The following is a 25056-nucleotide window of genomic DNA, read 5'->3' on the forward strand; positions in this document are numbered from 1 at the left end:
TGCAGCTTTAGAAGAGGAAGATGAATATAACATAGACGTAATGAATGAAATCGTAACTAGGCTGGTTTCAGAAGCAGCCATTGAAGTAGGCAGTAAGGCACCTATGGGCAACCAGTTGGCAAGCTCTCCTAAGTAACAATTGACCTAAAAAAGAAGCAACAAAGCATGAAAATGTCCAATTCAAGAAGTCAGACAGAATTCGTTCAACTGTCCAAATTGACCAAGAAGAAGAAAGCAAAGAATATTCGAATTTAAAACGTAGGGAATATTGACGAACAAGTACAATATCACCGCAACATGAAATCAATGAAAAAAAAAACTTGGCATAGAACAAGGCAAGATGTATGCAGGCGAATGTAATCGGCAATTGCGATGATATAATAAATGCAGGAGATAAATCCTACATTGACCTGTACGCTACCCAGAGCAGGCACGCTACCGTCATTCGACGTAGTGGTGAACAAGATACAGAGTCTACTTCTATAATTAGCGATAAAGGTAAAAGGACCTTGCAAGACGTAGCACTGAGAAAACCGACAGGAGAAGATCGAATAACCGTCAATTCAATCGAATATGGAGGAGATATCATGCTTCAAAAGCTTGCGGCCCATTATAGGCAAATCCTCACAACTTTAAGTGTACCAGCTAGCTAGAAGAATGCGAACATTACACTAATCCATGCCAAGGAAGACGTTAAAAAAAGTGAATTATGGACATTTTAGGTTGCTTTCAGTATTGCATAAAATGTTTACCAAGATAATTCTCAGTACAATCAGGGCAACATTTGACTTCACTCCTCCATGAAAAAACAGTGCTCTTCCACTGTGTGAAGAACGATGACCAGCAAAGCTGTGTATGTGGGCACCTAAATGGTGAACTGCACCTCCGCCGCGGGTCGGCCCAGCATTGCACATTCTTCGGGATCGGCCCACGTATGGGGGAGTTTTTTGCTTACCACGCCAACGACAGAACAGAACAACTTTATTGTAGAATGAAACGCTCAATGGGTGGAGCCCCTAGACAAGGGCCCCACTGGCTTCCGCGCGCCGTCTTGCTTGTTGGATGATGGCCCTTTGGACCTCTTCCTGTGAGCTGGACAGCGCCGCCTCCCATTGTGTATGCTCCGTAATTTCTGTGTTTGTCTTTTGTGGATATGCCGTGCATGCCCATGAGATGTGGTCTAAGGTTGGCGTGGCTCCGCATCATGGGCATGTGTCCGTATATCTTTCCGGATGAATTTTATGGAGAATGTGCAGGTTGTTATATGTATAGGTTTGCAGCTTTCTCCATATAACCTGTTCTTCCTTAGTGAGATTCTTATCTGGGGGTGGTAGCTTCATTCTATTTCCTCTGTGATAGTTTAAAATTGCTGAGTAGTTCTGGTCAATCGGGATCGGGTCGTCAGAGGCTTCCTGTGAGCACCCGTGGGGTGTAGCATGCGCACGGGCTACTCTGTCAGCCTCTTCGTTTCCCCTGATTCCCTCATGACCGGGTATCCATAAAAGGTGAAATCTGGCTCGGGGTTTTATATCTTGTATAATCCTATAGGCTGCGGTGCATACTCGTCCCCTGAGGTAGCTTCTGCATGCCGCTTGAGAGTCTGATAGGATGGTTATTTGTTGTTGATTTGGTTCCGTCGCTTTGATAGCAAGGGCTATTGCGATTTCTTCTGCTTCCACGATAGTGGTGTTGTGAGTGGAGGCGCTGATGGTTTCTCTGCCCATGTAGTCAGTGACAGCAGCTACCGTTCTTTTCTGCCTGCCTGGGTATCTTGCCGCGTCCACGAAGCGGGAGTTTGGTTTGTCGCCGTGCGTTTTTTCAATGTATGCAGCTCTGGCTTCTCTTCTGCCTGCATGTAGAGTTGGGTCCATATTTCTGGGTATTGGCGCCACTTTGATGCAGTTTCTGATTATTGTGGGGATGGGCTTAGTTTGGTTGTGTTTTTCAAGGAGCTCGTGATACCCGAGTCTGCCAAGGAGTTTCCTGCCCGTGGTCGTTTGTGCGAGTCTGTTTCTTTGAGTTATCAGCTGAGCTTCTGCCAGTTCCTCGAATGTATTATGAATTCCTAGAGACATGAGTTTTTCGGTTGGGGCGCACTGCGGAATTTGTAGGGCGATCTTGTACGCTTTCCTTAAGCACGAATTGATCGCATCCCTCTCTGTTTTCGTTAGCTGGTAATACGGCAAGCTGTAAATGAAGCGGCTAACCACCAGACTTCTTATGAGCCAAAGGGTGTCTGATTCCTTCATCCCTGTCCTTTTCGTGGCTACCCGCTTTATCATTCTCGCGACTTGTTGTGTTGCCGTCTTGATGAGGTTAAGCCCATGTTGGCAGTGTTGATTTGATTGTAGCCACATGCCTAGTACCCGGATTGTGGTCTTTTCAGGTATTGCATCATTGCCAAGTCTGATTTCCAATTTAAGGGCAGGGTCCATCGGGACGTTACGATTCCCTTTGCCTTTCCAGACTCGTATTATCTCCGATTTCTCTGACGCACATTGCAGCCCTCTGGCTCGCACGTATGTCTCGATTTCACAGGCAGCTGCTTGTAAGCGTTCTTCTTTTTCACGTAGCGACCCGGTGACACACCAGACTGTAATGTCATCCGCGTATAGGGCGTGCTGGATACCCGGGATGGCTTGTAGTTTTCTTGCGAGGCCTATCATGGCCACGTTAAATAGCGTTGGCGAGATCACTGCGCCCTGGGGAGTACCCTTGTTGGGTGCCTTGAAAGGCTTGATTTCTACTGCGCCAAATTTAATCTCAGCGGTTCGTTGGTGTAAAAAGCTGCGAACATAGTTGTATATCCGCTCTCCACAGTTTATTTCAGCCAGGCCATCGAGTATTCCTTGGTGGCTTACGTTATCAAAAGCTCCTTTTATGTCTATGGCCATGACAACGTGTTCGCTTGATTTTGGTACATTTGTCAAAACTTCTTCCTTCAACTGTAGGAGGATGTCTTGAGTTGAGAGCTTGGGTCTGAATCCAAACATAGTGTCTGGAATGATTTCATTGTCCTCCAAGTAGTTTTGTAATCTACAGTTTACTATTCTTTCAAACAGTTTCCCCAGACAGGAAGTTAGGGAGATTGGTCGAAGGTTACTAATTGCTAATTTCTTGCCAGGCTTCGGAATTAAAACTATTTGAGCGTGCTTCCACTCCTTTGGAATAGTACCCTGTTGCCAATGTTCATTTATAAAGGTAGTATAGGCCTGTAACGCCTCATCGCTTAGGTTTCTAATCATGGGATTAGTTATCCGGTCTTTGCCTGCCGCTGTGTTTCGGGTCATTTTCGCTATGGCAGCTCTAACTTCTTCGATGGAGATGGGTTCATCGAGTTCGGGGTGAGGCGCCCCCCCGTATTTGGTCACACAGGGTGGGGGAGATGGGTCTGTTCCGAAGCACTTGTTATATAATTCTTCTTTGAGTTCTTGTTCCGTCCCTGGGTACGTATGGATTAGCCGTTCCACCGCTTTACAGCCCTCGTTCTTGGTTTTTGTTGGTTCCATAATTGCTCTTAGTATGCGCCAAGTTTTTGCGGTACTCAGTGTGTCATTAAGGGAGTCACAGAAGCGTTCCCAATTGGACGCAGTTAGTTGCGTCGCGTACTCTTCCGCTTTGCGGGTGATTTCTGCAATGCGTACTTTTAGCTGCCGGTTCCGTGTCTGGCGCTTCAATCTTTTTGTTAGTCCTCTGCGTGCCTCCCAGAGATGCAGTAAGTGAGGGTCTATCTCAGGTATGTCACATGTGCGGGCTATTTCTTTTGTGACTTTATCCTTTTGCGTTCTTAAACTTTCACACCATTTACTTAAATCATCGATTGTGGTGCTTTGCTGGCTCTGCATCCGGCGGTATTTCACCCAGTCGGTAATTTTGGCTATGCCTATGTGGCGTTTGATTCTCCCAGTCCGTATTGTGGTGCTTATGATGTAATGGTCGCTGCCTAAATCATTTAGGGTGTTTATCCATTGCGCATCTTCACAATTCTGCACTATCGTGAGGTCAGGGCTGGTGTCCATGCTCACACTGTTGCCCTGTCTAGTGGGCACTCCAGGATCCGTTATAATTGTCATGTCTAGTGGTTCTGTTTGTTCCAGGATGTTTCTGCCCTTAGCGTCCTGTTTCGGGTATCCCCAACTAGGATCTTTTGCATTAAAATCACCTACTATCACCAGTGGTCTCCCCTTTACCAGGCGGGCAGTTTCCTGCAAGAGTCTGTCAAACTTTGTCTTTCTCTGGCTTGGTGGACTGTAAATGTTTAGTATAAAGGCACTCTTTTTGTTCAGGCCTTTATATACGATTTCTAATAGTAAATGGTGAATATCCGTATCGCTAAAAGGATCGTGTTTGATTGCGGTAATCGATTTCGCTACCAATGTTGCTATTGCTTTCTCCGAATCCGGGTGTGTGAACACCTCGTATCCCTGAAGGGTTGGAGGGGATCCGACTTCCTGAAGGGCTATGACAGCTGGTGGCTCGCTCTGTGAGCTCACCAGCTGTGTTAAAAGTCCCCTTTTCCGCCGGTATCCACGACAGTTCCACTGCCAGATTTCGCAATTTTCTGTTATAGTTGGTTTATGTTTAGGCATGGTTGCTTTCTTGTGCAATAGCTGCCAGCCCTGGTCTGGCGTATGGCTTCTCGGCTCTCTCTCTAATGTTAGCTCCGGTAATTTGCTTACGCACCGTTTTCATGATTTCAATTTGCAGAGCCTGGAGTTTTTTGTCGGACTTCACTTCAAACTCAGTCATTTGTTGCGTTAGTTGTTGTGTTATTTGGGCTGACACCTGTTGGGTGATCTGTTGCGCTATTGAGGGTAATAGCTGTGCGAAAGTCTCTTGGATTTGTGTCTGGAGTGTTTCGACCGATTGTATTCTAGGGCGCTGTTGGGGTGCTTGTACAGCTTGCCCCGAAGCTTGCTCTGACTGCGCCGATTTAGCCTGTGTGTTCTGTTGCTGCGACTGAAGTTGCTTTAGCATCACATTCTCACGCTCTAAGTCGCCTAAGCGAACTCTCATGAGCTCTAGCTCTCGTTCTAGGCGCGTCATCTGTGCAGTTGTTTGAGGTGTGTGTTGGGAGGCTGTTGCTGACCAGCTCACCTTGTTTTTGTCGCCTTCATTCTTTGGAGGTTGTTTCTTGCTCTTCTGTTGGCTGTTGCTTTGCTTCTCCTCCTGTTTTCTGCCCCGAGAGTTGGATCGGCCTCGGGAGGTCGACCTGGTACGCGAGCGGGACCTCGCCGGCGAGTCAGAGTTCTCTCGGTCCGAACTGAGCCACCTCTTCTTGGGGGTCCCTGTGACCTGGTTATGTTGTCTCACACGCTGTCTTCCCCTTTGCGGGACGCGCTTCAGTTTTTTGGTGCACTCTGGTGCCGCTGTAGGATGAGCTCCCCCGCAGAGAACACACTTGGGCTCACACTCATGGTCCCCTGGTGGGTCGCGGAGGCCACATTTCGCACAAGCCTTTATAGTGGGCGTTGGACAGACATCCGTCCTATGTCCTTGATTTTGGCATATCTTGCAGTATTGTCGAGTGGGTTGGTAGGGTATACATGGCGTCTCGCCACCGTAGTAATATACGTAGCGTGGCACGATGGGGCCATCGAACGTCAGCACTGCCGTCCTCGATTTGCCAAGCATACGGGCGTAGAGTATTCGCACCCCTTGCGTCCGCACTCTTAGGTTGTTGATCAGTTCCTCTTCTGTAGTTCCAGGCTCCAGTCCATGTATGACTCCCTTAAGGAGGTTGTCAGGCGTGGAGATGTAGGTGTTTACAGAATGTCTGTTGCCTCGCAGCTCCAGCTCCTTGATTCTCAGGATCCGTTCTGCTGTTCGTTCTTCGGGTGTGCTTGCTATGACGATGTTAGAGCCCGGCCGTATCCGCAGCAAGAAATCGTCTCCTGTGATGCTTGCAGGTCCGCCACACGCCTGGACTATTGCTCTGGATACCTCATGCGTGCGTAGTTCCCGAATCGCCAATCCTGGTTTCGGTCTAATGATGATTTTCATGTCATTCTTGGGTAGAGGGGGTGCTTTTCGGCGTGGGTGGCCCCTTTCCGCCATGCGTCGTCTCATAGTTATCTCTCCTGTAGGTAATATTGCGTTACGGGCCCCGTCGCTTGCTCCTCCGGAGCTAGGGCGCCCCCGGTGTTCTTGCGCAAGCGCGACGCGCCGAGCGTCTCCGGCGCGTTGCTCCATCCTGGCTTCGTGGTTGGGGTGGTTGACCCCGCCATTCGACTCGGTGGTCCGCGCTTCTTGTCTTATTTTCTTGCGCGTTCGTAGGGATAATGCTATTTGCCACTGACCTTGCTTGCTGATGTCCTCGGCGTTCTCAGCGTCGGTGGCGCACTCCCCGTAATTCACCTCGTCAGGCGAGAGAAAGTCGTCATCAACACTCGTGACTGCCTCCATTTGATTTTCGGAGTCTTGGTCCTTGTGCGTTGTGGTCTTTGGTTGGTCCGGGTCCATATCGGGTGGAGTGCTGCTCGCCACGTAGCGGTTAGACCGCGTACGGGCTCCTGGAGTCGCGCTCTCCGCACCGGCTGTTAGGGTTAGCGTGGCGAGTCGAAGTGCAGGCGATGGTCTTCGATTTCGGAAGAACCGGGATTCGCATCACCAAAAACTTGGTATCGGCGACATCCTTACGCCTTCCAGTATATCTGATGCAATTTCGGGAGATGTCCATTGATTTTGGCCGCAACAGGATACAATCGTAGACGGAGCCGTTGAGAGCGCGTCCGCACTGCTCGGCGCCACCTGGCGTTCCTCACGCCAACGACACGAAAATTTTTTGGGACGGTAGAGGTATACAGCTTCGTTGTAAAAGAAAGGCTGCCTTCAAGAATGTATATTCTGCAATGAATTACGCCCATGTCATCAACCAGGTAATCGAGAATTCTGCGAAGTGCAGTCAACTTCCCTACTTGACTTTTATTGATTGCGAAAAGGTATTTCAGCAGTCATAGAGGGATCCCGTAATCAAGGAGTACATGTGTCATACGTGAATGTCCTGGGAAATATATAGAAAGACTCCATAGCTGCCCTGGTTCTCCACAAGATAAGTAGAAATTTGCCTACCAAGAAAGGGTTCAGCCACGGGCACACAGTCACTCCAATGCTATTCACTGCATACTTGTAAGAAGTATTCAACTTATTAGAGTGAGAATGATCAGGAGTGAGGATCAACGTCAAATATCTCAGAAGCTTTAGGTTTTCAGATGACATTGTTGTGTTCAGCAGGACTGGGGACAAATTAGATAAACATATTGCAGACCTTAACCGACAAAGTCTAAGAGTGGGGTCAAAGAATGACATGCAGAAAACAAAGATATTGTTCAAAAGCTTGGCAAGGACACAAGACTTCAGGATCGCCAGTCAGCCTCTAGACTCTGTGAAAGTATTTTGTCTATCCTGGTCAATTACTCACAGGGTACCCTGACCATGAGAAGAAAATTTACAGAAAAATAAAAATATGGGTTGGGGTGCATGCATATAGCAGAAATTACCAATTCTTCAGTGGAAGCTTGCCATTGTCATTAAACAGAAAAGTGCACAATTACTGCAATACACCGATGCTAATACATGAGGTAGAAACTTGCAGGTTACAAAGAAGCTCGGGAAAAAGTTACGAACCGCTAAAGGCACGATGAAACAAAACTGACAGGCGTAACGCTACGAAATAGGAATAGAGCTGTGTGGATCCCAAAGCTAACTAGGATAGCCCTTGCTAACGTTAAAAGAACAAACTCAGTGTCCTACACACTGTGTGAAAAATCATGACCAGCGAAGCTGTGTATGTGGTCCCCTTAATGGCGAACTGCAACTCTGCCGCGGGTCCGCCCGGTACTGAACTATTTGCGGGATCCGCCCACGTATGGGGAGTGCTTAACGCTTCCTTCAGCTTCACCGCGGGTCGGCCCGGCATTGCACTATGTTCGGGATCAGCCCACGTATGGGGAGGGCTTAACGCCTGCTTCACCTCCGCCGCGGGTCGGCCCGGCATTACACCAGCTTCGGGGACCGGCCCACGTATGGGACATTTTTTTTCTTACCACGCCAAGAGATGAAAATTTCCTTGGACAGAAGAGGTATGCAGCTACGCCGTAAAAATGGACCTGTGATTATACAAGGTCATACAAGTACAAGGCCACAGGGTATGAAGGCAAGCGAGACCAAGCGTCCGTCACAGCGTTCAGAGCGACTACTGCAGCGCAAGAAAAGTTTGGCTGGTGTTCCACTGCTTGACGAGCTGTACCACTGCAATCAAGACCAAGCGTCCATACACAGTGTTCAGAGGGACTACTAAAGCGCACCCAAAGTTTGGCTGGTGTTCCATCGCTCGACGAACTGTACGACAAGAGATTGCAGGCGAGCTCCCACAAACTATGGTTGGAAGGCTGGTTGACGAGAGCCGAAGACGTGTCGATTAGAGGTCTCCTCGTGCGTTGGCGCTCGACCGGATCCTTCCAAAAGCGGTTGTCCTCCCGTACGTTGACGTCCGAAACAAGCCACCACATCTTCCTTGCACCTTTTCCTTTTCACCTTTTCTTAGCTGTGTCTGCCTGCCGAAGTAGTCTCTTCACCTTCTGTAGCCTGAACGATCCAAGCGAGTTTCTTTTGTCAATTCGCTGAGCGCTCTTTTGTAGCACTTGTTTATTCATCGGTGTTCGTCTTCCCTATTTTTCCTCACTCCACATGCGACAGCGGCTGTCTCGCGCTTCCACGCTCGAGCACGTTCACAACCGCGCGCAAAGCTCGCTCCGGCTGGTACGCCATCACACTAGGTCCACTTTGTGGCACCGACTGGGCAGTCGGGCTAGCTATTGCATCACACTTGCCCACAAGAATGTATTTATGGAGAACATATCACGTTAATGCAATGATGTTTTCACTGGACGTCAGAAATGCCTTTTTCAAAAGCACAATTTATTTGTTTTTTAGAACACTGATTCACGTGCAATTGAGTATACACTATAAACAAAGGAAAACTCTCCTAGAACAATAACGCCATGTTTAAAAAAGGTAACACAATATGCAATGTGAGCTATGTTCCTAAGTGTTTATCGGGCCCAAGAACTCACGTGCATAGTTGGTCAGTGAGGGACTTCAATTTTCTCGGAGACCTCACGAGCTTTGGTTGAGATAGTCTGCCGCCACGTTCGTTGCTCCAGGGACATAACGAACAGAGAAATCGTATTCTCGTAGAAGCAAGCTCCAACGAAGAATGCATGCATTGAAGCGCTGGTGGTCTCTTTCTAACGTGAAACATCGACCGTGCAAAAAGACCTCAAATTTCTTGATTCCCCATACCACTTCTGAGCATTCGCTCTCTGAGGCAAAGTATCATACTTCCCTTGCCAACAGTTTTCCACTGTCGTACGTTGCTGCATGTAACATTGTGTCATGTTCTCAGAGAAGCATAGCGTTTAAACATTGCTCTGACGGGTCCGTTCTCAGGACAAGTTCGCGTGTAAGATCGAGAGCACTGAGCACTGGTACTTTGTAAAACGCTCCTTTCATTTTCTCAAAAGCGGTTCGGTGTTTACTTCTTCAAATTACTTTCTTTGATGGTCATTTTTATTATCATTAACGCGTAGGTTAGCAGGGTGTAATCTGGTGTGAAATCTCGGTAATATGATGGAAAATCTAGTGTGACTGTACGCGCTTCTTTGTCCTTGGTGGCCGAACATTCTTGATTTTTTTTCTACAGTATGGTTCACAGGCTTAATTGTGCTTTGCCTATTTCGTGACCACGAAAATGAATGGAACGAAAATTCAGGCTGTGTTTTCAAAGGCTTGATTGTCAAATTGGCATCTTGAACTCAGGAAAAGAGCAATTGAAGTGCGTTCAGGTGCTCTTCCCATGAGTCGGTCGCCACTAATATGTCAGCAGTGTAATTAAAAATTCTCGGTAAACCATCTACCGCCTTCCTTATGCGTCTCGTGAAGACTACTGGTCCTGTTTTCAGCCCGAAGAGGCTGTACCTGAATTGGTGTAGACGTGATGGTGTGGAGAATGCCGTGGTGGGCTTACTCTTCCGACATGGCGGTTTGACAATACCTTTTTGCAAACCTATTTTTGAAACGTATGTCTTTTGGGACGCATTCATAAACATGGCATTTATTCTGGGTATTGGTTCAGAGTCATCTCGTAGTATTTTGATCACTAGAAAAGCGACACAAAGTCGGATTGTGTTGCCTGGCTTTTTAACAACAATTCTTGGCGACGAATATTGTGACACGGACTTTTCGCGACTTCTTTGCGGAAGCATTTCATGCATCTCATTATCCACCGCCCTCTGAACTGCATAGGGCATAGAGTATGGTTTCACCTGAATAAGTGCATCAGTCGCCTTGTGTAAATGACGTTCATGAAGCTTATTTCGGCCTGGTTGATCGGAAAATATGCCTACAAAAATGAAATGAGCTCCCTCAGCGCTTCTGCTTGCCCAATTGGTATTTCCTGGTAGACTTGTACATCAGCGAACTTTTATGCCTAAGCTATAGGCGCAAGTGGAATACCCTCGCTTTCCGATTCCTTCCTTTAAGCTGCCTTTCCTGAACACGTTGTTGAAATTCGCCCCTGAAGGATGCTGTCTCGAGTTTCGTAATGTTTTTAACAGGTTTATATGAAACAAGCGTTTCTTCGCACCCACGTCAACTAAGTGCTCCACTTCATTTTTCCATTCCTTGATTGTGAAAGGTCCTTTAAATGCTTGGATTTTTTCAGTAGGTAACCGGATGAAAACCTTGCCGCTGGCATTGTGCTCTCGAGGACGGCTCTTTGCATCGTAGCGGACCTTCTGGTTCTTTTTAGTTTGCCTCAACTCTTAATGTGCTCCTTCACAGGTCTCCTGAAGGCGACTTCGCAAGTCCACAACATATTCATAAGCAGTTCTTGCTTCTATCTCAAGCGTCTCTTTTCTCCAGGGTGCTTTCAACATTGGCATAGGACCTCTGACTTTGCGGCTATATAACAACTCGAACGGAAAGAACCCGAAGTTCGCTTGTAGAGCCTCCCGATATGCGAAAAGGAGGGCAATCATGTATCTGTCCCAGTGCTTTGGCTCCTCTTGACACATCCGACAGAGCATTTGTTTCAGCGTCGAATTGAATCTCTCAACGAAGGCATTGTACATAGGATGATATGGGGTTGTAGTAATCTGATGCATAGAGAGTAGGCGGCTGATCTCTGCCATTAAGTCAGCGGTAAATGTCCGGACCCGGTCACTTACTCCCGAGGTTAGCCAACCCTTGAAAACATTCGTAGCAACCCTTCAGCTATCGCTTTGGTTTCTGTTGTTGGCGAAGCCACACCATCAGCATACCGTGTAACAAAATCTACCTTTGTGTGAACACTACAGCGAAGCTCTTAAGGGCTAGTTTCGCCTCTATTGTTTCCGCGTGTAGAAAGAAATTCTGAAAATAATGCAATGGTGGGCCGATCCGTGGCAGAGATGAAGCAGCCGTTAAGCACTCTCCATACATGGGCCGATTCCGAAGATAGTGCAGTACCGGGCCGATCCGCGGCGGAGGTGAAGCAGCCGTTAGGCACTCTCCATACATGGGTCGATTCCGAAGATACTGCAATACCGGGCCGATCCGCGGCGGAAGTGAAGCAGGCGTTAAGCACTCTCTACACGTGGGCCGATTCCCGCAGATAGTACATTAAGGGGCCCGCATACACAGCATAGCTGCTCAGCCTTCTTCACAGAGTGGAAGGGCACTGAGTTTTTATTTTTTCCCGCTCTCAGAATAAGGCTTCAACAGCCCTATAATATCGATTTCAGCCCTCTTAAATAGCGTGATAATAACAGGTATGTTGTCCAGAGGTGGCCACGGGACAAGGTAGTTTAGAATGTTTCTCTGGCATATATCGCACGACCTGACTAATATCTCTATGTCTTCACTGATACCTTGTCATTAAACCTCGAGGGGACTTTTTCTGTAGTCCTTTTAATTCCATGGCGACCCGCGAGGCGACCTTCATGTCCTAGCTTGAGCGCTGTCAATATATAGGTTCTCGGTACTTCGAGCTACTTCACTTGTTTTCCTGATGGAAATTGTGTTTTCTGTAAAGCATATCTTTTGTGACAATAAATTCGAGTGATGTCCAGCATGGGATGCACATCGTTTTCCAGATGTGTCAAAGCACTTTCGAAGCGTACCACCCTGCCTCTGTTGTTCGATAAATTTTCGGTCTGGTTGGCTCATATTTGCTAAAGGGACAGCAAGGAGATCACTGATCGTACCTGGCTGTTTTGCATAAGGCACTTGATAGGATTGATCAGACATACAGGTTTCTTGACTCGCGGGCTTCATCTTCAGACTAGAGAGGTTCTTGTGCATCTTGTTTTCTCCTGACAGACAGTTTTTCATGTCGGCACTTGGGATTTCACTCAAATAATGGCTGCGCGCCAATCCAATTGTCTACCGGAGATACTCCGCTGTTACCAAGGACGAGATTGTACAAGGGGTTATTCATGAATTTGGCTACGACCTTTCTGTAGAAGAACTGTGTCTCGACTTCAGTCTTAGCCTCTGGAAAGTAATGCAAGGCTGTGTCCAGCTGGAACACAGGACATCTCTTACAAGTAAAACTTTCACTTAGTACAAGATCCTTGCGGACACTCGCCGTGTTACAGCCTGTAGCTCGAAGAAAACTTATTATACAATTCGTCCCTTCTTCGCCTGTAAGTAACCGATAGACGGGCTATGTTTTTCGAGTGCTTTATTCATGACCAGATTTTTTTCGCCGTTTCTAGCATGCCAAAAGCTTCTTCTCTATCGTGAGGGTTTATCACGCAGGAGGATTGAGCGACCCCGCTCCTGCTCAGCGGAGGGTTGTCAGCGCGGTGCCCAAACAGTTCGCATTTGCCACAGGCCACAGAAATATTAGGTTTGCCATATCTACGGCAATTAGCCACACTGTGTCCTAGTTGGTTGCACAGCTCATGTTTCCTTCTACACTAAAATTCAGACTTTCTTTCGGGACGTTAACTTCTCTGCCGGTAGAAACGTTCTCATCAGTGCCAGAAACTAGTCTAGGACCTACAGTTCTTTTTCGTGTCTGTCTAGGCAATTATCTGTTGTAGCTACTACTTCTTTCAGTGAAGAGCATTTTCGTTCCGTGAGCAAAACGACCAGACCATTGTCGACGCGATTCATATGCTGCTCTACTATAATCTTCTCTCTCAAAACCTCGAATAACTTCTCCATTCTGGGTGTTTCGAACCCTCTGCCGAAGTATCCCGACAGCTTTGCTGCAAATTGGCGGCATGTTTCTTCATCTTCGGGCACAACACCTCTGAACCTCTCGTGGTAGTCTTCACCGTTGTAATGAAACTATTGCATAAAGCTCAACTTCAGCTTGTCCTAATCAAAGTACACATTTGGGGATTTTTTATCTATAGCAGTTACGAGATTCCCCGAAAGGCAAAGACTAAAAGCAGAAGCGCATTTTTCTTTAGGCCACTCTGGGACGGGTAGCGAGGCGGTCGATTCTCTGAATGTAAGCGTCTAAGTCATCTCTTTTTTTTTTCATTGACGACATATGCTTGTGAGGGCTGATTAGCTCTTGGCTGGCGCTGCCACCTGTTTCTCGGCCAGGACACTGGCATTATACAAAGGACGTGGCGCGCAAAGCTCTCCAAGGCGCAAATTTTGTGCAAAACGTCGCGGTCTAGCTCAAGACTATGTTTATTGGCTACAGGTGCCTGCATGTGCCTTGTTGAAAACTAGGAAGCGGAGCCGAAGTAGAGAACGTCTTCTTTATTCGACGCTTGCTAAAACAACTTAAAAAATGCAGGCGCGCGCTCGGCTCCACGCTCGTTTCTCACTTCGTCTTCTTCTCTTCTTTTTCGGAGCATAATATTCAACAGCTCCCGGCCGAACAATTTGCGTATGCTTGTTTCTTTTCAAGACGGAGTAGGTGGTACCGCATCTGTGCCGGCCTCCGCAACGTGTGGGCACTAGAAGTGCGCACTTTGCATGAGCGAAATTTTCCATCGGCAAAGCCGTCAGCACCATGAGCACTTTGCTATGCTCGTGGTGGAACCATTGCTGGCATGTGTCTTCCTGATGGGCGTAGGTGCCGCAGTGGAAGCCGTCGCAGCCACCATTGCTGACGTGCTGCTGGTGCATGCGTCGGGTGTTATGTGACTGGCCTGCCCTGGCCCCGGCCCAGACAGCATTCCTAGCCTTCCAGGGGTTAAAGGTGGTGGCTGCTGGGGTGAAGGTAATTCCTTTTCAAGGCCTGGCGAGCTGTTGCGGGCGGTTATGGCTTGAGGCTGTCGTGGAAGTGGCATTCGCTCCACCTGGAAAACGGGGGCCAGCGTGTGGTTGTTGCGTTTTAGCCTTTTCACCCTACTGCTGTGCCTCCCTGACAGTGAGGACCCAGATGGATCCTTTGCTGTTGACGATGGGCGCCCGGTAGGCCCACTCGAGTGTCGCAGGGCGGAAGACGATAACGTTGAAGACGACGATGAGGACGACGATGACAAGCAGCTGTGCCCCGAGGACTTCCTTCCACCCGCCGGTTGGAGCACGGACGTGTCAGCAGTGTCGTCACCCCTACCAAAGGTGTCGGTGCTCCCATGCCGCTGCTCCAAGTGATTTCGCAGAGCGTGTGGTTTTGTGACTTGGTTACATATTTCACACACAACTAAATAGAAATCATTCCACGCTAGACAAAATACGAGAAGTCCCATATCCTCATTTCTTAATTTCATGGCATCGCTTTCTCTTTTCTCTGTCTCTGCCTCTGTATCGGCTTCTTCGTTTTCTGGACTCCTGAAGCAGATAGTTTCGGTCCAAGAATTCCATGACTGTCCTTGAGTAGCCGACACACTATTGGTGGCCGCCTTTCTGTGAAGACCTTTCAATAGTTTGGCAGTAGAAGGGTATTTGTCTTCTACCAGCTGGAAGTGGTGTCGCAGAGTTGTAGCAAGGAGAAAGCGACTGCTGCAGGCACCAAAAGGAACCCTTGTGATGCGCAGTTCGTTAATATTGGAAGATCTTTCTTCAAACCAGAAGTAACGAAACGCGTCTCGGTCTTGTTCAGCCAGCGATGTTTGAAGAAACGCTTTTTCGATATCAGCGGAAATTATAATCTTGAAGCTGCGAAACTTCAGCCGTAAGTCGATGATATTGGGGTTCAAATTCGGTCCTGTCCACAAGACGTCGTTGAGTGAAGGCGAGTCCGACGCATGAGAAGAGGCGTCGAATACCACCCGTACTTTAGTCGTAGTTCTGTCGCGTTGCACTACTGCTCGGTGTGGCATATAGTACGTGATATGTTCACTCGTGCTGCCCATTGTGACCTTCTCAGCGAAGTCTTTGTCATAGTAGCTCCTAATGACAGTGTCATATTCCTTCTGAAACTCTGGTTCTCGATGTAGCGTTCTCTGCAAAGACTCCAGCCTCTTTAACGCAACATCCCGGTTATCTTTAAGCTGGGAACAATTGCTGCGCCACGGAAGTTCAACTTGATAGCGACCATTGTTTCTAACAGTTGTTCCCACGAAGTTCTTCAGTACGTGTTCGTCATCTTTGGAAAGTCTGTCTTCGTTAGTCAGTCCCAGATGTTCTATTTCCCAGGAAGACCTCAGTTGCTGGGAAACATTATCTTCCGTTAGGCATATGTTGAAGTTCCTTGCGGTTTCCTGCTTGTAGAACTTAGGTGGACTTCTAGTATCTCCATGAAGTGTCCATCCCATGATAGTTTCGATGGCTGTCAAGGAGTCGTCCAGTCGATGAATTCTTCCGCTGACAAGCTGCCAGTAATAGTCTGCACCTATAACGACGCTTATTCCAGGCTCAGGTGAGTCATGAACTGCGTTGAGGTCAGCCAAATGGTAGTTTTTGCTTTTCAACTTTTCAAGTAGATTTGTCTCTGTTAAAGCTGACAAGTCATTGCATATTTCGGGAACTTCTATAGCCTCTATTTCAAGTGAGTTTGAGTCGTACTGGCTATGCAGCGTGACTCGTACTCTCCTATAATATTTCCGCGGTGCTGAAACGTTTCCAAATCCCGAGATGGTGAGCTGCTCTTCGGCTAACACAGTGGCTTTCAGCTTCCTAGATAATTCTTCCGTGATGAAGCTGCGTTGACTGCCACCATCAATCAACATTCTTACAAAGCATCTGCTTCCAGTGCCCATAGCCCAAACTTGCGCGGTCTGCAGAAGAATTGTGCACTTTATCGAGTCTGTTGACGAGCTGGAAACAGTTGTCTGCGTTTCCGCATTCTTCTGCTTCCATTTCGGGTCGCACATTGTGGTGATATGTCGCCCTTTGCATTTCGCAGAGCTTAGTCTCTTCCAGTTTCGGCATTCCTTAGCTTTGTGAAATTGTCTAGCGCAGCGGAAACAGCATCCTAATTTCCGTAGTTTCTCTTTCTTTTCGTCTAATGTTAGTTCCGTTGTGCAGACATCCACCGAGTGATTTTTGTCTCCGCATAATATACAACTCTCTGGAGTCAGTTTCACGGTTAGCATAGATGCAGAACCTTGGAAATGCTCATTAGATTGTCGTTTTGCTGTTGAGGCTTGTTCTCTTGTCAGAAGTCATCATTATAGTCTGTTCCCGGCTTCTTACTTCAAGGCTCAAGAAGTCTAGAAGAACAGACATTTCGTTTAGACTTTCACTAGTAACGCCTGTATTTGTCGAACACAGGATGCGCTGATTATAACGGAGTACCATTTCTTGTGGAAGATTTTGTATTATAGCAGTTTTCAGAAGCACTCCATATTCTTTTTCTTCGACGCCAAGGTTATGCAGAGATCTCACGCGAGTCTGCACTTCTTCATGCAACCTTTGAAGCCCTTCGAAATCTTCGCAAGAACGAACTTTACGTAGGTTTAGAAGGCGACGCATGTGGTCGTTAACAATCAGTGACTTCTGACCGAATCTTTCTTTGAGAAGTTCTATAGCGGTGCTATAGCTCTCGTTAGTTGTCGACAGGCCGCTGATGACACCTTCCGCTTTACCCATCAAGTAGCTCCGAAGATATTTCAGTTTGTCTACGTCGGTAATATATCGGTTCTGGTGAATAGTAGACTCAAACTGATCCCAAAATTCCGGCCATTTAATGGGGTCACCATGAAACTTCGGCACATCGAGCTTCGGTAGCTTAACGTGTGCGCGTGCTTGACGAAAGTCATCGTGAGATTCGCGCGTAGTCGTTGTTTGCTGGTCGGATAAAATGCGTTCAGCGCGGGACTTCGCGAGGACGATAGATTCTTGATACTGTCCAACGATGAGAAGCTCGTCCTCAAGGTTATCATCGGCAACCTGCTCTTCTACTTGGTTATCAAGGTCCGTAAGCATAGTTTCCTTTATCTTCAATAGGTTAAGATGGTCGGTCAGCTCACCATATGGCGTTGGTTCCGTCTGCATAAGAGTTGTCGTGTCGTTGATGATCCTGGTGACCGCCGCTCGAAACGTAGCACGCTTCCGTCGTAGTCTTTCCATGTCCTCACGTCGGGAATCGTAGGCCTCGTGATGACGTGGATCGTTCTTCGATTCTGCCGCAGCGTCGTCGCGTTGATCGCGTCGGTAGGTCGTCCTCTTCAGGTAGCTCGCTTCATCGTTAGGGGTCTTCAACTGTAGGTCTGATATCCTGGTCACGGCACCATATGTTGAAAACCAGGAAGCGCAGCCGAAGTAGAGAACGTCTTCTTTATTCGACGCTTGCTAAAACAACTTAAAAAATGCAGGCGCGCGCTCGGCTCCACGTTCGTTTCTCACTTCGTCTTCTTCTCTTCTTTTTCGGAGCATAATATTCAACATGCCTGCGCTTTCTCATCACGCACTTTCATTGCTCTCTCCTCTGCCAATACCCGAAGTTCCGCCCCTATCAAGCAGAGCGTTGCATTGGCCGCAATTAATTTATTCATATCCATTTCCCCTCCAGCCCTCAGCTACGATCCCTGACTGCGCTAGCTCCGACCATAATTAATCAGAGAGAAATACTCCGTCGCAGACCCCATTGTTACCAAGCGGTTCCTGCAGCAGGCTTAATTCTGTGAGTCAGAGACGCCTCCGACGGCAGCAAGGAAAGAGCGGTAACAATCACCGCTCACAAACATATATTTACACATACAAAATAAATCTACAAGGGCACAGGGAACGGGGGAAAGTGAGACCAACCATCTCTACGCAGGGTTCAGAGCGACTACCGCAGTGCACTCGCAGTTTGATTGGTGTTGCGTCGCTCGACTAACTGTACGCGCGGAGACGGCAGGCGAGCGCTCGCAGATTCTGGTTGGTCGGCTGGTTGACCGGAGCGCAAAATGCGTCGATTAGAGGTCCCTTCATGCGTTTGCGCTCGATCTGGTCTCTCCGACAGCGGTTGGCCTCCAGAACGTTGACGTCCGACGCAAGCCAACGCGCCTTCCTTGCTCTTTTCAGCTCCGCCTGCCTCCCGCCGCGGTGAATGAGCCACACGTTTTTTATTGTTTTTTTTTACCGATTCTGTGAGCGCTCTTTTATAGCATTTGCTTATTCATCGCTGTTGGTTTTCCTTATATTTCTTCACTGCACGTGGGACATCTCCAATTCCGCGCTTCCTCACTCGAGTGCGTGCACAACCACGCGGAATGTTTGCTCCCGCTGGTCCGTCGGGACACTAGGTCCAGTTGGGCTAGCCATTGCATCACACCCATGTTTTTTTTCTTTTTTATTCTTAAGCTACATGTTTTCGTCTCAGAAGCAATAATTTACGCTCGCAGAATTAAAATGTTTGTATCATGTGCAACTCCTACTAGGAAGCTATTAACACTTGCATAATTTTAGGTTTCATCATCTCAGTGAGCTAATGACGCCTATAAGAGGAGTGATCCGAGAAATCCTGCTGTTCTAGAAAACAATGACAAAAGCTATAGTACCCGTATTCCTGCAGCAATTCAATCCTTGCTAGTCAAAAAATGGCAAGCCAATTGTCCGCTTCCGTCGGACAGGTTTGTTAGTTGGCCTCCACTTGCGGGAGGACTGGGATTTACTATAAGTTTACAATAAACTTAACATATATAAGGACGTGATGGGTTCTTCTAAAATTTTTATGTAACTCGCTCTTCCTTTTCATTTTATTACCGTATGCATTATTTGGCGGTAGCAAAACGACGTAATAGGGGTACACATTTATTATTAGTCGAAATTCTGTGCTTGGCTTGTCATTTGAAAGCGTAGCTTTAATTTGTGATATAGAGATGCGTTAAATCTTGGAATATACAGTGCTATGCTTCCTTTTTCCCTTTGGCATGTAGATTTGTACAGGGCGTTTCACACAATTTTTTGGAAAGATCTGAAACAATGGTAAGCCGCAGCTAAAGGAAACTAATTGCAGATGGTTTTCCGTCATGTGGTCCTCCTTAAAGTATTTTTTACATTCCACTTACTTACTTAATTAGCTATGATGAATTACGAAAACATATAACGTTCACTTTAGGACCTAGTGCGCTTCATTGTATTGTAGAGCGGGTTCAGAAATGACCGATCTAATTTCTTTTGCCAACGTACAGGGCTCACGGAATGAAACATGACGGGCAGCGTTTAGTAGAACTCCGCATATGTGCAAGGTACTCGAGAAAACCATATCATGTCGCTGGGAATCTGGTCACCAGAAGTGACGCCGACTTCGACCTAAGTGCACGCGCCAAAATTACGTCGATGCGACATGAACTGCAGCCGGTGGAAACGAAACTATGCGCATTAGTTAGCCCTAAATTGACGCGTTTCATTCCATGAGCACTGTGCATGCTGTGTGGTGCTTTCAGCGTTCAGAGAAAGCGCGCGAAATATGAAAGAAAACCACGTTGCTGCGCGCGTGCGCTATCGTTTTAACTAAAGATCCGCCTGCGTTTACCCGAACACCAAACAAGCTATACCCCTCTAATGCAGGGGTCAAGTGAGCGCTCTATTCGAGTCACGCACCTCGCCGATATCGTAGATGACGCCATTAGAGCCCGTGAATCGGCGCGCAGTGCCTCCCACAGATGTTGCTGCTTCTTTTCGCTAAATAGAGCAAGCATCGGTGACTTCTGGCTCGTTAAACTTTCATTTTTATATTCAGGGGGTGAAAAGCTCTAACATTTCGCTGAAAGCTGACTTTTTTTAAAAGTGCTGCAGCTGCCCTTTAATTTGTCACCGGCTTTTGTGCCGGCCATTAGAGCAGGGAACGGACTCTCAGCACTTGCGGCGTTTCCCGAGCGGAGCGCTGGAAAAGATGGCCCACTAAAGGGTTCCTCTTCGCCGCAATAGTCACAGATGGACTTATCTTTTTCGGGTGAACTCCTTTTTACCGTCTAACAAATGTTATCGCTCACCGCGGTACGCGCCGGCATGTATCCGAAGTTTTTCGGCCGGCAGACCAGATTTCGACGATCGCCGACTGTGTTAGCGGCTATCGTTGTGCTGTAAGTGTAGCCTGTTTTTATGGGCACAGGTTCGCCAATTAAAGTTATTTTTGTCATTCACAGTATTGCTTTGTTCTTTGTCGTCACTACTACCTAACAATATTGTTGACTTCTGGACCGGTACTGCGGCATTTTGATCCGGAGGCGTCAACTGAGCTGCACACTGACGCCAGCGGTGCGTGTGTTGGCGCTGTGCTTGTTCAACTCTGCGATGGCCGTGAGCATGTCATTGCCTACGCTAGTCGGACGCTTACAAAAGCGGAGACGAACTACACCGTTACTGAATCGAGTGCCTAGCAGTCGTCTACGCCATTCAGAAGTTCCGTCCTTATCTACATGGCGGCGCATTCACGATAGTGACTGACCATCATTCACTCTGTTGGTTGGTTGGGCTGCGTGACCCGTCTGGCCGGTTGGCCCTATGGGCTTCGCGCCTTCAAGAGTACAGCTTTCCCGTTAACTACAAGAGCGGACGCTGTCACACGGATGCTGATTGCCTATCCCGTCTCCCTTCGCCGCGGCACACTAAAGCTTAGGATGATGACTTCGACGACTACCTAGTTTCCATCTCTTCCGACTTTCCAGACCTGCGTACCTTCGAGAGCGAGCAACGTTGCTACCCTACTTTGAAATCCATACGGGCAGCTGCACGTGAGCCAGCAGGAACAACACCGTTTACTTTTCGTAATGATTTGCTGTACAAAAAAAAAATTACTCGGCTGATGGTCACCCATTGCTTCTAGTTGTGCCTGAAAACCTGCGCCCTGCTGTCCTTCGTTCCATGCATGACGATATCACGTCCGGTCACCTTGGCTTTGCACGCACACTACACCGCCTCAGACAGAGATTTTTCTGGCTCAAGCTCTGGAAAACAACGAAACAGTATGTTGCCAGCTGTACTGTTTGCCAGCGCCACAAGCAAACGACGACGGCCCCAGCAGGCTATTTACAACCAGTTAAGCTACCGCCATTACTCTTTGAAAGAGTCGGCATCGACTTGCTTGGCCCGCTCCCAAAGACGTCAGCTGGCCACCGCTGGATTATAGTATGCGTACATTATCTTACTCGCTACACGGAAACGGCGGCACTTCCATCTGCCACTGCAGCAGATGTCTCTTCATTTTTGTTGCATCACGTCATACTCCTTCACGGCGCTCCCCGTGTTGTCATCAGTGACCGTGGACGGCAATTCACCGCCGACGTCGTTGAAGAACTTTTACGGCTTTGTGGTTGTGCATATCGTCATTCCACTCCTTGCCACCCGCAAACCAATGGCCTCACGGAGCGGACGAATCGAACCCTTACCAACATGTTGTCAATGTATGTCGCTGCTGACCACAAGAATTGGGACGCCGTCTTACCTTTTGTAACGTATGCGTACAATAGTGCCAAGCACGAAGTTACCGGATATGCGCCGTTCTTTTTGCTGTACGCACGCACACCCCAGAGCTTTCTGGACACTATGCTACCTTTATCGTACCAAGAAGATCCTTCCATCGCCCAAACTCTGTGTCGTGCAGAGGAAGCACGTCGACTGGCGCATCTTAGGACGTTGTCCTCACAAGGCAACAGCAAGATTCGCTATGATGCGCGGCATATCCCCGTCAGCTTTACTCCTGGTGATTATGTTTGGTTGTGGACACCTGTTCGCAAAAAGGGATTGCACCGCAAGTTTCTCGCCACTTACACTGGACCATTCGTTATACTGAGCCGCTTGAGTGATGTGAACTATGTCGTCTCCAAAGTGACGGCAAGTAATCGGCGTTCACGGGCGACGCAAGTTGTTCACGTGGCCAGACTCAAGCAGTGCCATCACAGGTCCCTTTATATCGCTCAGCGAGCTTCGTCAGCCCCCGGGCAAAATGTCACAGCACTGCGCGGCTGAGGGAGAGAAAGAAAAAGTAGAGTGCGCGCTCGTGATCTCGCGGTGCTCTGCGCCGGCTGGGCCTGGCCTGTAGCTTCCCTCTCGGACCTCGTTTCATCGTTTTACCCTGTAAATAAACATCATTCGTAACAATATTAATACATGCATAATTCGTGTATCTTGTGGCCGATGTGCGCTGGTGCCCCGACGAAGACGACGAACGCTCTCTGGCTCTCGAGCTGTCGGCTGAACTAGCCAGCGCTGTAGTTACCCTTTGTCAAGCAAAAATTTATAACGGGGAGGCATCTGACTAGTGGCAAGGGTTACGACGGAGTGTGGCACAGAGATGTCGCGTGCCAGGAGGACATCACGGATAGGTGCGACAACATAGTCGCCACCAGGCATTGTGACCAATTCTACGAAGGTTAGGGCTTTTGGAGGTAAGCGAACAAACGCTGTAGGGCACAGGGTGTTAGGTTGCTCGGGGCAAATGTTTGAAAGAAGAGGAAGCTCGAGGCACAGCGTAGATGTGGAACAGTCCATGAGGGCAGAATGCGTCGTCAGAAAGCCGAGCCCGAAGATTAGGTCATGAGGGCAACTGGTCAGCACGTGAACAGGACTGGAACTTGGCGACCAGCAATTCCTATGCGAGCAGTGCACATACCCTTGACGGCAACAGTGACGCCATTGGCGATGCGCACGGCTCGAGTGATGGCAGGCGTAGGAACTTTTTTGCGGCGGGGACATAGGTTAGCGCTCATTATGGACACTTGGGCTACAGTATCAATCAATGCCGTCAACGGAACACCATCTACGTTTACTTCAATTAGGTTTGCGTTGGTGAGGAGCGTCAATGGAGGATTTGGGCAGGACGAACGTGATGCAGCACTACCTCCTAGAGCTGCGTGACCTAGTTTTCTGTCCGGGATGGTCTATAATTGGTCGGCGACGAATAGCGGCGTGGCTGGAGCGACGGGGACCGACGGCGCTGAGGTGACGGCGAGCGAGCAGGACGACTGACATCGACGGATACGTGAGAGGTAGGAGGCGTACGGCGAGGCGAGCAACGCCGCAGGTCGGCATATGGACGAGTAGACGGGGAAAGGGAGCTCGAATACGGTGACGTCCAGAAGGTGCGGCAGTGACGAGCAACGTAGCCAATGCGGTGCCAACGGAAGCATATCGGCTTGTCGTCCGGAGTTCTCCACTCGGCAGGGTTGCGGTATCTGAGATGGGAATACAGATCTTCGTGAGGCGGAGTAGTCAGCACCGGTCGGGCGTCAGGTTGGGAGACGGAGCAGGCAGCCGGAAAACCTAGGTTTGCAAATTCTTGCCATGCAACTGCCTGAATGAGGGAGATCGCTGGGGCTGGTTGGTCAATGGTAGGTTCAAGTGGGCGTGAATGGAGCGGCGCAGAACTTAGAGCCTCGAGTTCGCGGCGAACAATACGTGTTACGTGCTCATTAAAAGGCGGTGAAGCGGTAACGTCAACGTAAGACGACTTCGCAGCCGTGTTAGTGAGCCGGGAGAACTGTGGAATGATGCGGCGGCTTTTGGCGAGCTCAAAGCGCCGGCATTTCTTGACAATGACGTCGATGCTGGACACATTTTTGAAGGCCAACAAGTTGAACGCGTCATCCGCGATCCCTTTAGATACGTGGCCGACTTTATCAACTTAGGCCATTTTCTCGTCGACTTTCTGGCAAAGAGCGAGCACGTCTTGTATGTACGAGACATACGATTCAGTAGAAGACTGAACTCGGGTAACGAGCTCTTTTCTAGCAGCCAGCTACCGACCGTTGGCATTTCCAAAGAGATCGACGAGTTTCTTCTTGAAAGCATCCCAGCTAGAGATCTGGTCCTGGTGTGTCCGGAAGGAGACACAAGGAGTTCCGCCCAAGTAGAATACGACATTGGCTATTACAATGGTAAGGTTCCAGCGGTTGCTTTGGCTAACACGCTCATATAGGTTGAGCCAGTCCTCTACGTCGACATTATCTTGGCCGGAGAATACGCCCGGATCGCGGCGATTGTTGGCCGTAACGTACGTTGTCGTCGGCGTCACAGGAGTAGAAGGAGACGAGGTGTCGTCACCGGGCGCCATGACGGAAAGCAGGATGGTGTGGCCGCTGCGGAGCTCCATGGCGAGGACGGGAAACGGCACCCTCCACCACTTTGTCACGCGAAGGACGAGTCAGTAAGACGAGCAACTATTTACAGGTTATATTTACAACAGCGGTTGCAGCGCTGACCAGTTAGATTCACAGCGCGAGCCCAGTTCATTCTTTCTCCTCTTTTTTCGAGTGATGGCGCCCACACTCCTCGTTCAAACGATCACATATCACATAACATATCACATATCACATATCACATATCACATATCATTTTAACTTTGTAAAACGTCTCCAGTCTTAATACTTTGTTCGCGTAAATCGGCGACCTCCCTTCAAGCAAGCTAAAACAAAAACTCGTCCGAGTCAAAGACCGCCTCGAAAAAGAAAAATTGCCGGGCGGCGTCTACAATATGCCTTGCCAGGACTGCCAGGTGTGCTACGTAGGCGAGGCGGGGAACTTTAAAAGAAGGCTACGGCGGCACCTAAGTGATGTAGCCAAAGGACACTCGGTTTCCAGCGCCCTGGCAGAGCCTCACGAAAGGACTGGACAGTGTATTAACTGGAATTCGGCTTCTATCACTGAATGAGAGAAAAAAATATCATCCCTATTGCTCCCTGAATCATTCTGCATACGATTTAATACTAACACGATAAACTGGACCCTGGGACC

General features: G+C 48.4%; 2 protein-coding genes across 4 annotated transcripts in view; one reads left to right on the top strand and one right to left on the bottom strand.

The window, feature by feature from the left end:
- The window catches only part of LOC135897316 (solute carrier family 2, facilitated glucose transporter member 8-like), a 92444-nt gene that overhangs the window by 41034 nt on the left and 26354 nt on the right, over positions 1 to 25056 (top strand). The gene's annotated exons all lie outside the window — the stretch shown is intronic.
- LOC135896618 (uncharacterized) overlaps positions 1 to 25056 on the bottom strand; it is a 35663-nt gene that overhangs the window by 2910 nt on the left and 7697 nt on the right. The window lies entirely within an intron of this gene.

Source organism: Dermacentor albipictus, chromosome 1 (genome assembly GCF_038994185.2).
Source record: "Dermacentor albipictus isolate Rhodes 1998 colony chromosome 1, USDA_Dalb.pri_finalv2, whole genome shotgun sequence".
NCBI lineage: Eukaryota > Metazoa > Arthropoda > Arachnida > Ixodida > Ixodidae > Dermacentor > Dermacentor albipictus.